At 33.0% G+C, this 14,773-nt stretch overlaps 1 long non-coding RNA gene across 6 annotated transcripts in view; it reads left to right on the top strand.

Moving 5' to 3' along the window:
• The window catches only part of LOC118193142 (uncharacterized), a 203,882-nt gene that overhangs the window by 96,802 nt on the left and 92,307 nt on the right, over positions 1 to 14,773 (top strand). For all 6 annotated transcript variants that reach the window (XR_015039818.1, XR_015039821.1, XR_015039820.1 and 3 more), the window contains exon 4: positions 2,209 to 2,315. This is a non-coding gene — a long non-coding RNA (uncharacterized LOC118193142). The remainder of the gene's footprint in view (positions 1 to 2,208; positions 2,316 to 14,773) is intronic.

The following is a 14,773-nucleotide window of genomic DNA, read 5'->3' as shown; positions in this document are numbered from 1 at the left end:
CATGGATATTTGAAACCAACCGAACATGGGCATTTGGAAGTTCGAATTTTGAATTTCGAATTTCTTTTATTACCTATTTAAATTTTGTAAAACTTTAACAAAATTTTTTAATCAAAAAACTCAACGATATCAAAGCAAGCAATGGCAATACTGTATGAAAAAAAAATTTTTTTTTTATCTCCATCGCGCGAGACTGTGTATCAAAAATTCTAAAGATATGCTCTTTTTTAATTATTTTGTGATATTGCTGTTGAATTGAATTTTATGGTTTAAGTGCGAAGAACGTGATATTTAATACAAGTAAATAAAAGATAAGTAAATAAGATTGTAAATAAAGGTAAAACACAAAACGTTAAAAAAAGCTCTTTTTGAGCGTAATATAAAATCTAAAAGTTTTCATATTTTTTTTCCTTATTTTTAATTAGAAATTTACCAAAATACTATAAATTTAATATATTATCACTCGTTATTAATATAAAATTGAAATAAATATAATTTTTTATTTCCACATTTAGATTAGAATGAAAATCAAAGGAACCACGTGCGTAAATTTTCTGCTGGCATCCTATATACATTATTTATTGCCGTTAATCACCTTACCGACATTCATATAATTATACACATGTATTATTCATAATAATTTATATAATATATGTAATTTATATACATGTATTTATCATGTAATTATATGCTTTTTATGGAATATTTATCTGTGCTTGCAGTTCAAAATATTTTATGGGAATAAGATCCTAAAATATCGGCTGTAGTTTTAGTAACACAGATAGAATTCTTTTCTTGTTAGAGTAATTATTAATTATCTTAAATCTATTTTATTTTCCCTTGAACTATCAAAATAATGTTTTAAAATTACATGCGAGTTAGATTTAGAGATATCCTCATACATCAATACTGCAAGCTGTGTTTGTAAGTAAATGAAAGGACGATATTGTAAGTATGTTCAAAATGTTAACAAAAAAGCTAAATGTTTTGAAATAAGAAATAAAGTAAATATATTTTTATCAACATGAATGTAGCAAATTATTTGAATAATTCTTTTAACAATAGGGTATGAAAATCAGATGGGTGCAGTTTTCAGAAAAGAATTTTAAAAGAAAAGAAAAATATCGCATTATACTCTGGCCAATAATGGAAATTAGTTATCTAGATGCAATTGTTTAAACTATTATGAAATATTCCTCACAATTTAACCACTTCACCGTTTCCCCCGAGAGAGACTCGTTGATTTGAAAATTGTTGTCAGGCGTTAGCAACATCACACATTCGTCAAGGTTAAATGTGGCCTGGATCGTTAGCCCTACGCTTCATGTTTTCCAAGCCATCCTAGAATGCAGAGAAAATGAAAGCGTGCTTGATGGCTTGATTGGTTCAACTTTCTCTACAGAGATATCAGGTTTAAGTTCACTTACAGGAAATAGAAATGCACTTCCGCCCCCCCCCCTTGAGCTCGTATAACAATGGAATTTTTTCCCAAGGCGATTCTCTAAGTAGGCCTTAACAGCTTGTGAAGGCCGAAAGAAATATTTCTAATTAGAGTTTTAGATGCAAAAAGTTTATCTTTGGAGAGGGGAAAAAGAAGCAAAGTGAAGGGATTAATACTCTCTTGATATATTTATTGGTTTGATATTTAGGGCTATTGTAGTGTACTGTACTGTACTGTAGCGTTGGAGATAGAAATGCTTTATTTCGAAATGTGTTGCTACAGTTATTTTCCAAATCGTAGAGTTTGTTAATCAAAAATTTGTAAGTTTTACAAAATCTATCTATCTATCGATCTATCGATCTATCTCTCTATATATAAAGAAGAATGCCTGTTTGTTTGTTCGCGTTATTGATTTCTGAACAATTGTGATCAATTTTTTTCCCTCAATTTAATCGACTAAAGTTGAATATAGGTGAAATGTTGGATGGAACTTAAGTTTTTATTACCATTGGATTAGAAAGACGAAAATCATTAAAAACTGCGTGCCATTGTTGCTGATGTAATGGGAGAGAATTAGTTAATTTTTCTATCGAAATTTATGTGGTATCCATATCGCATCAGCCTGAAAAATGTATGAGCATGAATCGTAATTTTTGCAAAAAACTCTTTTAAATTTTCGAAAACATACTTTTTTTTTAATATAAAACATGATCTGTTAGAATTCAGAAACCGCTAGTAAACTCAATGATTTTTTTTTTTACTTTTAGCTTATTCCAGCACTTAAAATGGCGGCATTCGTAGTTTGGCATTCGCTCACTTACGTTATCAACGGATGTTGGTTTCTACGTCAAAGATGAAGAGGACTACAGATTCGGTAAGTGCTACTCCATATTCTTCCTCTCTTCAAGCTTTCCCTTTCACAAAAAACGGCGAAAATCTATCCGTATGAATAAGGAAATATTTAAAGTCATCAACAAAACACTTAATATTGCTTTTAATATTTCAAATTTTCTAATTTCTATTCACATACGATCCAATAATGTATATCCTCACATATTTTTAAAGGAAACCTAAACTTCATATTACGTTTTATAAAATAATGGAACTTATTTCCATATTAAGAGCATGAGAACAATTCTTAAATACAGCATATAAAAGTTTAATTAAAATTTTTGTATTGTTTTTAAAACCGAATTTCGGCATTACTAAGATCCTTAAAAAAGTAGAGAACCCTAAATAAGGGTTCCTACGTTTTCCTAAGGGATTTCTTTAAGGGATCAGTAAGGGAAATTTTAGGGATCCCTAAGATCTCTCTTAGGGACTTGCAAAAGTGACCTTAAACACGTAGGGATATAACACTGAAGAAAGGTGTTTGAACGTTTCCTACGTTTTCCTAAGGGATTTCTCTAAGGGATCAGTAAGGGAAATTTTAGGGGTCCCTAAAATCTCTCTTAGGGACTTCCAAAAGTGACCTTAAACACGTAGGGATATAACACTGAAGAAAGATGTTTGAAAACTATAATCAAAAAATTATGTAATAATTTAGAAAAAAAGTAAAATATTTTTAAATAAATTTTGATCGTAGATTTAGATTCGTAATTTTTATTTGTTGAAGCAGTATAACGTTTAATTTATAATCTCAATATTCAAAATATAAGTTTATTTAATTAAATTTTAGTATAGTGTAATAAAAATGATAACAAGTATAATTAAAATGGTATAAATTTATAGTATAATTAAAATGATAACTAGTGAGTAATTTCACTGAGGTTGCTGATAGAACATGTTTCTCGCAAAAATCCTCAACTGTGCAACTTTTAGCGGAAGAGAAATTTTTAATCCTCTAAACCAGGAATTTTTAAACCGTGGGTTTTTAACCCCGCAGTAGGGGGTCGCCAAAAATTTTAGCAGTTTTGATATTTCTTATCATAATAATTTTACAATTACCAAATATTTTTACACAATGTATCTGAAAATAGGTAAAGATAAGACAATGCAGACAAAGAAAAAAACGGAAACATTTCGACGCATTCTTTTTATAATATAAAAGTTCATTTTCTTTGCTTTACATGTGACGCTGTCATTTCGTCTGTTAATTATTTAAAATTTTCACATTGTTCTATGTCTTAAAATTAGAAATTAAAGTTAATGAACTAAAACTGCAATAGTATATTACAGTACAAGTGAAACAATTGACAGTTTCACTCACTCGTGTGTCGTATTTGCGCAATACTTATGGGGGTTCCACAAACTTTGGTAAATATTATGGGGTCCTGGATAAACGCGAAACCATCTCAGTGATAAAAGGGGGTCGCGACTGAAAATAATTTAAGAAACCCTGCTCTAAATTATCCTTAACTCCAAGATTTGCCACGTTAAGGATTTTCCAAGGCTGAAACCCGAGGGTCATCATTTTAACTTGCAATCCTTTACTATAAAAAACCATTCTGAAACAGGGTACTTTTATGCCGAATCGCAGAAGTTGCTAGACAAAATTCTCTTATTAAACTTTGGAAGATATATTTTAATTTTTAACAGTTATTTTAATTTAGATAACCTTTCCTATAGTTCCTCGTTTCAACTTACAGCTCCCTACCAGAATGAGTTTTTAGAATCGCGTTGACTAAAAAATGAGTAAGAAATAGTATTTAAGGAAGGTTTATCTTATTTCGTTAGAGAGAGCAAGGAATCCTGAGTATCGCGTGTTTGCCTTCGGGCAAATTCTCTCTAGAAGCTCGACCGTAGATTACGTGGCTTTTGATATTCGCCGATTAGTTTAAATTACACTCATGTCCATAAATTAAGGATAATGCAAAATCAGGCAAAGGAAGAATTAGTAGCAAAACAAATTTGACTTATTTGTAAAGCTTATTTATTAAACAAAAGGTAAAGAGCAAAAAAAGATGCTATATGTTTGATATTCTTAAAAAAATAGCGATTTTTTCTCCCTGGAGCAAATTACAAAACAAACCTATTTACAAAAAACCAATATTACATGGTTGATATGATTGTTAATACATTGTATGTCTCCCAGACGATGCAATACAGTCCGTACAACGCCTAGGCATGCTGAGTATCAAATTATCGATCTGATCTTGGGGGGATATTACACCACTCAAAAAGCAATGCTCTCCGAAGTTCCGGTAGACATGTAGGAGAAGGTTGACGGGCTGCAACTCGTCGACCAAGCATGTCCCACACGTGCTGTACTGGATTGAAGTCCGGTGAGAATGCTGGCCAGTCCATACGGGTGATATCCTCCGATTGAAGGCGTTCGCTTACGATGTTTGCACGGTGAGGACGGGCGTTGTCATCCATAAACATGGTGTCCCGAAACAAACGTACATGTTGTTCCAGAATGACGTCACGAGAGACTTGGCTTGTCATGGTTCCAATTTGAACATGCAGGTCAGTTCTGGAACGCAGAATAATTCTACCCAAACTAGTACTCCTGAACCACCGTAACGGTGTCGTTCAAGAGATGTTTTCTTGCTGGTAACGGGTACCTGGAGCTCTCCATATGAAAGTCCGGCGAGAATCAGACTGCAAGCTAAACCTGGACTCGTCGGAAAACATCACACAAGCCCACTGTTGCGGTATCCACAATGCACGCTCTCTACTCCAGGCTAACCGCAGGCGACAGTGAGTTGCAGTAAGTGGAACGCATCTGACAGGTCTACGAGCATATAGACCAATCTGCCCTAAGCGTCTGTACACGGTCTGCCTTGAAATTGTCGTACCAGTGGCTGAAGAGAGCTGACGAGACAGGTCTGAGGCTGTGCTCCGCCTGTTTCTTTTGCAGTAACTGCCAAATAGCGGTCCTCATTCGGCGTTGTAACTCTGGGGCGACCTGTTATGTAACGTCTACTCACATTACCATCATCTTGGAATCGTTGTTAAAGCCTGGAGATGACACTCTGGGCAATTCCAAGTCCGTCTGATACTTCCAGTTGCGTACGCCCACATTCCAGACGGCCGATAATTCTACCACGTAAAAAAATCATCCAAATGCGTCCTTTGTGTCATAACTATTCGGTTATTGTACTGAAATACTTATAAAGCGCCTGCGAACAATTTTACTTCTTTGCCTGTATTCCTTATATATCACTCTCTTACACTCTCGTCATTGTGACGTACCATCGGTGCCATCTGGTTACTTCCTGAAATTTGCATATGATTCTTGAAGATGTGTGTAGTGATTTTACATGTGATATATTTATTTTAGAGTTGGATTTCCGGGTGACTCCGAATTATCCTTAATTTATGGACATGAGTGTAAAAGCCAACTACGTTAGATTTGTGTTAGCTTCGGCTAAGTCTCTTTTGGTTAGGTACAATTAGTTCTTATTTCTTATTTTTGAGTTCAAGCCCAAGTGGAGGCTTTGCTGTACGCCCTGAGAAGGGAGCAGACTGTTAACCGTATTTTGAGTGAAATAAAAGGTAATTAATACTTCTTGAGTTTATGTTTCCTGTTATTTGAACTACGCGATAATTCGCTTAACAGTTCACTGGGTTCATCGACATTTACTTTAGTAGAATAAAAGTGAGGAACTCTACAAGTTTAAGGGAGATTTCAAGTACATTGCAAGTGATAAGCTGTAGAGTCATTTGGATTTTTGAAGTAGAACGCACGAAAAATGAGCAATGGCTCCGTCCGGACTCTCTGTTGTGTGCTCGCTTTGAGTTTTACCTTTACACCACGAAGGCATGCAGAAAGGTGGGAGAAAATGCCTCATATACTCCTCCTTTGAAAGGGCGACTGCGGATCGGGGGACCCCAGTCGCCAGATTCTTTGGCTGAAAACACCATCATTCACCAGCTTTTAGTTCGAGCGCCAATGTAGCGTCATTAAGATTCTTGAAGTAGGAAACACGAAAAATGAGCGACGCCCGAAAAATCAACAACCCCAAGAGTACGACATGTTCGATTAATAATTTTCGTCATCCTCCTTTTTAGGAGGGATCAGAAAAAAATAATATTCGAATAAAATATTTTGTCTTGAATGCACCAAAATTTCCAAACAAATAAATAAATGTACTGAATTAGATAATGCATCATATATATAAACAATCTGATGTATACACATGACTTCCTTGTACGGAATATTAAATTAGACGCATTTTTTCTCGCATTTAATTTAAACTTGTTTCCTCGAATTTCATTAGCGATATATTCCTCATTCAATTAATTCCGTTCTCACTTCACGGCAAGGCAAAATACATAAATCAAAATATTTTCAATAAAAATTCAAAGATGTAACAAAACATAAAACACCAAATACAATTAAAAGAATTAAAAAACAATTTTTACAATTAAAATTACACTTTCTACACAAAAACAGGCAATTCGGCCAGCAGACAAGAAGGCAGATGTTTCGGTGCACAAAACTAAAAGTTTCCTTTTCGCCCTCCTCGACAAAAAACACTTGAAAGGGCAGAAAGATTTAATTCGCTATTCTGCTAAATTTCAAATGCAAACAAATATAGCTGCTATAGTAAAAAATTAGGCTTAGCCGCACTTATAAAACGGTTAAATTGATCATAATTCTACAATTATTGCATGCATATTAACTAAAGTTATAAAACAATTAATCGTAAGATAAAAACAACATAATTCAATCATTTTTAAAGCAAAAAATTCACAGTTTACCAACATGTAAGAATAAGAAAAAGCTGTGCTCACTAACCCGAGTAACAGAGTGGTTATATATATATATATTTATATACTTTTTGGTGCGGCCGATTGAAACCAAAAGTGGAGGTGCGCAACTACATGTTATAGCAATCCTATATACAAAACAACTTCAACATTCTGTGGGTACTCGTTTTTGAGTTATGCGAGATACATACATATGTACGTACGTACAGACGCCACGGAGAAAATCTCTTCTGAATCCATTTTAAATCAGTTTTATAATTCCTTTTGGGAAAAAGAGTCCTTTATTCTGTCCATACGTACAGATGTCACCGAAAAACATCGCTAAATTGCATTCGATAGCGGTCAAAATGGATATCTTCGTTGAAATATGATACCCGAAATTTTTCGCGATTACATTACTTCCTTTCTACTTCGTACAAGGAAGTAAAAAATAGAATTAGCATTGTTTTAAAAAATTAACGTATTTCATGATATAATTTGTAGAAACATTAGGTTATTTCGAAGCAGGAGACGTCAAAAATGAAGCAATGCCCTCGCCGAGACTCGAACCTGGACCTCTCGAATACGCGCCGAGTGTGCTACCGTTAGACCATTAAGGCATGCAGAAAGGAGGGAAAAAATACCTTATATAATCTCCTTTTAAAGGGCTACTGTGGATTAGGTGACCCAATCGTCAAATTCTGGTGGTGAAGAATCATCATCCACAACACGTTTTTTAGCACTTCTCGGGCGCCACCTTAGAGTCATTAGTGTTTTTTTTGGGGGGGGGAGACAGAGATGTGAAAAATGAGCAATGGCCTCACTGGGACTCGAACTGAATCTCTCGAATACACGCCGAGTATGCTTTCAATTACACCACGAAGGAAGTCAGAAAGGAGGGAGAAAATAACCTTATAAGTTCAATTTTATTTCTCTCATTATGTATTAATTTAAGCAAATAGCAAAATTCAGCCTCTTTTTTAATTTTAATTATATTTATTTTTTTTGCCTAGTGAAGGGAAGTTTTTTCCTTTTCATTCAGATTGCTTCTGGGGTTTAAGAATAAGATCTAGACAAAATACATAAATTTTATTAAGTCGCGTAGCATAACATATTTCATTTTATCTTCCAAATTATTAGAATATACTGCTTATCATTGCAACGTTAATGATTAATTTAAAAGCAACACATATTTATTAACATTATTTTTATGGAAACAAAGTTTATTAATCCTTATATGATTATAAAAACTAATATATGATAATTCTAGCCCTTTATAGTATGTATCGCACTTACTGATACTCTCTTTAATTCTGGTACCTTTGCATTATCGTCTGTTCTAAAATACGAACTTGACTGTATTCTGTAGCAACAAATTGACTTTAAATTGTACCCATTCATTTTCCTCTTTCTTCTTAAGCTAAACTATAAGAATTCGATTTTTGTTAAATGGGAAGTTTTATATTGTTTCAGTTTAAAATGAAAAGAGAAGCAACTACATTCTTTCTTCTGGTGCATATTTTAGGTAAGATAGGTTAATAGATTTTGTAAATTTTATAATTTTTTTGATAAAATATTTTTCATTGTAAAAAACGTTAAATTTGAATTTTTGATGAAACTGTATTCTTCAAATTGCAAAATTATTATTCCAGACATCAGTCAGGAGTTACGATGAAATCAGAAATTTGAGTCTACCATTTTTTTTGGACGTCATGAATGAACTCCTTTCGAGGTTTTATTGCTTTCAATTCGCTGATTTCGAGGTCTGAGCAAAATAGTAAAAAGTATTGCCATTTGATATTTATTGCATTCGAGCCGAAGCGGTGTACTGAAACAAGCAGCTTAAAGCTGAGTTTTTATTTAATTAAGAATTTTCTTTTGCGGGGATTTATTTAATTTCTTAACAGTTACTTTATTTTGAAGTAGCTTTTCTATCGCTCTTGCCTTCAACTCATACTTTCTTGCCAGAATGCAAATCGACTAGTGCGCGTGTCTTAAAATGAGGCTGACAAAAGTTATAAGGGTAGGGTTTGGAAGGTGAAATCAGAGCGTGTTCTTCTTGCCAGAAGGCCAGGTTGCTATCTTTGATTTTGTAGCGATTAGAATCTATGAGGCGTTGAGTTATACTTGCCGTTAAGCTTGTGTTAATAAAGGATTCTTTCCACCCTTCTCCTGAATTTGTAGTACTTAGTGATTATTCGCTAAACAATATTATAACGTCGAGCTCAGTTTATGACAGCAAAGCACACAAGATGTTATATTTTCTGAAACAAATATACAAGTCTGAACGTAGTCGATAATTTTATGAAATGGTATAATAGGCAAATATTTTCTCTACCATTTGGTTATGCTATTATATGGTCTCGTGTGCTTTGGTAACGTAAACTCACGAGCTTCAGGAAGACTTCAGAGGAATAATCCTCAGGTCTTTAACAGTTCGCAAACAAAGTCAGAAGAAGATTATAAATAGTCCTTTTGATCGATCACAAAGAATTGGCAGTCCACCCCCATTTGAATTTGCATAAGCCAACACTTTTGGCTTAACTTAAAATAAGTAATGTTGAATAAATGTAATTTAGACTAACCTAACAGCTCACAGGATAAACGCGTAGGAAGGCTTTGGCTCGTAGAAGCCGGCGAGACAAGCTTAATGGCTAGAAGCACTCAAAACCGTAGAATCAAATTGCTAAGTCAGATCAAGAACGTGGCCTTCAGGTAGGCATTACACTACTAAGGCATGATTTTCTAAAGTAAAATCAACGAATCATCAATCATCAACGAATCATCGAACATCAACTTGCGAAACCTTCGCTTAAATAGCATTTTTTCCTCTCTTGATCTAAACAAACTCGCGCTATCTAATTTATAATCTGGCATAGAAAGCGTGGATGAAAAGGAGAGTGAAAGGGAAAGTAGCTTTAACTATAAATTAACTAATAATCATATTAAATAAATAAATTCTCTCACCATATTGAACAGCTTATTTTAAACATAAGTTTAAATACTCTGTACCTTCAATATCTGGCAGGCTAATTCTTGAATTAGGTTTCGCAACCTCGTTAGGTGTTCGACCGAAGTCTGCATATCAAAATCTTTTAATTTTTTTTAATCTTATGAATTTTGAAGTTTTCAGAAATTTATTTTGATTTTTCAAAACTTCAGTGGTTATTTTTTCTAGGTATTAGACTGTAAGGTGAAGGTTTTTCATTGCAATTATTTTACGGGGTGGCTTATGGGAAGTTTTCTAGGAAATAAATTTCTTATACCGTTTTTTAGGCTTATGGACCAATTTAAGATAAAAAGCATACAAGGTGCATAATTTGTAATATATTGACTGCAATTTTGGAATGCTTAAAAAAATTGTAATTTATTCAAATACATTTCCTAAGTTACAATTTAATTTTGTGCAGGAATTTCAATTTAACTTCCTCACATTATTTTTTAAATATTTTTGATGTAAAGTAACGTTTTTCTGTTTTTATATCAGTAAATTAAAAACAACGAAAGTGGCTTAAAAAGAGCGAAAAATCGGTTAAAAGATAGCATTAACTCTAAGGGAGGGAAAAGACGTGTGTTCAGAAATTTAATTAAACCTTTTAATTTTGGGAGGGGAATATATATGAGTCGTTTAGAGAATGATGTCAAGTAAATAAACATTTCTCATACGCTATATTAAACGTAATGATAATTTCAGATGTTTTATGAAAGAAAATTTTCTCTAAAAGAAAATTTTATGTACAGTGTATAGCATTATTTTAAGCGTCAGTAATGATCTAAATACTCATTAAATAGCGAAGTATGTGAAAAAAGATTGAAACATTAATGAACTCATAACAAGCAGGTGTCAAAGAGTATTTTTGGAAATTGGTATGTTGGTGCATTTTCGTTATCTACCATGTACATTACGAAAGCTGAGAATTTATTAAAACTGATGCTAAGGAAACTTCAAGTAGCTTTAAAAATATTAGTTAAAGTTGTACCTGGTAGCTTACAGATACGCTTTATGGCTTGCTGCTAGTATATCTAAACTAAAATAAAAAATGATTCAAATACTAATTTTTTTTTCTAATCTGAAAGTTTCAGATTTTATATTACCATCAAACGGCCTTTTTTAAATATTTTTCTTCGCATTTAAACCATAAAACTTAATTCAACAGCAATATCGCGAAATAATTTTAAAATGAGCATATCTTCAGAATTTTCGGTACACAGTCTCGCGCGCTGGAGATAATTCCCCCCCCCCCATAAAATGTTGCCATTGCTCAGTTTGAAATCTTTTGAGATTCTTAGTCAAAAACTCATAAATCCTTTACAAAATACGACATAGGTAGTAAAACAAATTCCAAATTTGGACTTCCAGATGCCCATTTTCGAGTGGAGACGTACGTTATTCAAAATTTGATAGCTCTATGTACCGTTGTTTTATAACAGTGCGAGAAACATTCATTGCTTTATGCAGATTTTTCATTATTTAATTTCATTAAATATAATACAGGGCTCTAATATTTGATGGCAACAACTTAAAAAGTGATACGCCGTTCCTAGTGAATAGACGCAAAATGCCAAAACGAAGTTAATAGTCCTTCTGGGCAAATTGCTCCTTTGGACTAATAAATATATTAATATAAGAATAAATTAAAAATTGAAAAATATGTGTATAAGTATTAAACTGCAACTAAACAGTTTTAATTTCAGAAAGAAAGGGAATACATAAATTAGCATGTGAAAGATTATTCATTATTCGTTTTTTAATATGTAACAAATAATAAAAAATGTATTTTATATCAGCATGACTTACTAATGCTTATCAGCGTGAATATGCTGACGTGCAGTTAAGATTATAACAGAAACATTATATATAAGTAATGAATATTTTTGATAAAATATTGTATAATGCAAATTCTATTTTTTTATATTTCTTTTAAAATATATATTTAATTAAAAATTTTATGACAGTGTTTGCTTACCTATGTTTATTTGAAATATTTAATATATTACAAACAATACTTAACAAAATTAGATTTTAATATTTATTCTTAATTCTTAGCTAATTACTTTTGATTTTTTATTATGTCCTGTATTTCCTGATTTCGTAAGCCTTAGTCATAGCGAAAATATAAATTTGTTCACGCTCAAGAGCATTCATAAAATAAATGAAGCGTGTTAACCGTAATTGACAGCTCTATGATTTAACTAGCACTGAAACGAAATATTGTTGTTAATTACTTTTCTGTATCTTTGTTGCCTAATTCGAGAGAATCTTTTACTAATAAGTGATACTTTTTAAATTTATATTTTTTATGTTACAATCAGGCGCAAAACAGTTTTAGGCGATCTTACCAATGTCGAATGTCTTTATTGTAATTGAACTACTGTTAAGTTGAACTTTCAGTTTGGAAGGAAACAATTAAGTTTGTACTATTTTTGTTCAGATATTTAATCTACAAAATACAATAACGAATTCTTAATTGATTATTAACTACGTTTGGATTTACAAAGACTAAGTGACAACTAGCCGATATTAAAACCGCACTTTATTATCCCCAAATGGGAATTTTGCCCATAAAGGTTACTAATTTCGTTTTGGCTAATTTCGTTAAGGTTGGCTCCCGCCTTCCTAGCGTGCCTTCGTGGTGTGGTGATTCTGGGCCAGTATTTCAGAGGTCCGTGGTTCGATTCCCGGCGAAGGCGATTGCTCATTTTTCATCTTTTCTTACCTAATGTCTCTACAGTGGCGCCCGAAATAAAAGGGTTTGGATGATGAATCTCCTAACCCAGATTGGATTTGAGATTGCGTCCCCTAAAAGAAAAGACCCAGTCGCCCTTTAAAAGGGGGAGTATTTAAGGTATTTCTCCAGCCTTCCCTGCGTGCCTTCGTGGTGTAGTGGTTCTGCACGCTAGGCCGATATTCCAGAGGTCCTTGGTTCGATTCCCGGCGAAGGCGATTGCTCAATTCTCATCTCTTTTGCTTCCAAAAACTACATAATGTCTCTACATAGCATTCTGCGTCGTCTTTTATAAAAAGACGTTTCATTTTTCAAATTTTTGCCACCAAATATTATAACCCTGCATTATATTTGAAGAAATTAAATAATGAAGAATCTGCATGAATATGAACAAACTCAATGATTTCAAAGCGAGCAATAACAACACTGTATTAAAAAAAAAGACATTTTCATCTCCAGAGCGCGAGATTATGTATAGGAAATTCTAAAGATATGCACTTTTTAAATATTTTATGATATTGCTGTTGAATTGAATATTATGGTTTAAGTGCGAAGAATATGATATTTAATAAATAAAGGTAACACACGAAAGGTTAAAAAAAAACGCCCATTTGGGCATAATATAAAATCTAAAAACGTTCAGAATTTTTTTAGTCGAAAGTGCCTTTGTTCCCGAAGGACTATTGTTTTCGTTTAGCGATTTTGCGTTAGTTCACTATAAATGTCCGTTTCACTTTTTAAACTGTTGCCAAAGGTTAGAGTCCTGCATTATATTTGAAGAAATTAAAAAATGAAAAATCTGCATAAATGTTTGCATATTTCTCGCATTGTGATAAAACAACGGTACATAAAGCCATCGAATTTTGAATGACGTAATCCTACTGCGAACATGCGCATCTGGAAACCCAAATTTGGAATCTGTCTTATTATCGATTTCATATTTTGTAAATCTTTAAGGAATTTTTGATTAACAAGCTCAAAGATTTCAAAGCGAGCAATGGCAACAATGTGCAGAAAAAACACTTTTATCTCCAGCGCGTGAGACTGCATATCTAAAATTCTAACGATATGCTGAATTTAAAACTATTTTGCGATATAGCTCTTAAAAACTCAGGTGTTTGCACACTTTTGTCAGGCACCTAGGCCGGTAGCCGCATCCTGTATGTAACATGTACGTAGGTGACATAGCATCCCTGGCATAACATGGCATTTTAACTACATACATGGCATAAAATGGCATAACATTGCTCTTGAACTGAATTTTATGTTTTAAGTGCGAAGAACGTGATATTTAATAAAGGTAACAGACAAAATGTTTAAAAAGCGCCCCTTTGGAGGTAATTTAAAATCTGAAACACTTCAGATTTTTTACTATTATTATTATTTATTTTATTAGTCCAAAGGGGCTTTGTCCCTGAAGGACTATTGCTTTCGTTCTGCAATTTTTCGTTGAATCACTATAAATGGCGAATGACTTTTCAAACTGTTGCCACCAAATGTTGGAGCCTACATTATATTTGAAGAAATTAAATAATGAAAAATCTGCATAAATGTATGTATATTTCTCGCATTGTGATAAAACAACGGTACATAGAGCCATCGAATTTTGAATGACGTAATCCTCCTACGAATATGGGCATGTGGAAGACCAAATTTGAAATTTGGAATTTGTTTTATTATCGATTTCATATTTGTAAAACTTTAACGAATTTTTGATTAACAAACTCAAGGATTTTAAAGCGAGCAATGGCAACACTCTACGGGGGAAAAAAAATCTTTTTATCTCCACCGCGCGGAACTGTGTATCGGAAATTCTAAAAATATGCTCATTTTTAAATTATTTTGCGACATTGCTATTGAAATGAATTTTATGGTTTAAGAGCAAAGAACATGATATTTAATAATTAAAGATAACACACAAAACGTTAAAACAACGTAAAAACAAAATCTGAAACCTTTTAGATTTTTT

Source organism: Stegodyphus dumicola, chromosome 2 (assembly GCF_044657685.1).
Source record: "Stegodyphus dumicola isolate Sdum_Otavi_A_Nest chromosome 2, ASM4465768v1".
NCBI classification, from domain to species: domain Eukaryota; kingdom Metazoa; phylum Arthropoda; class Arachnida; order Araneae; family Eresidae; genus Stegodyphus; species Stegodyphus dumicola.
This window is presented reverse-complemented; position numbering and strand designations above follow the sequence as displayed.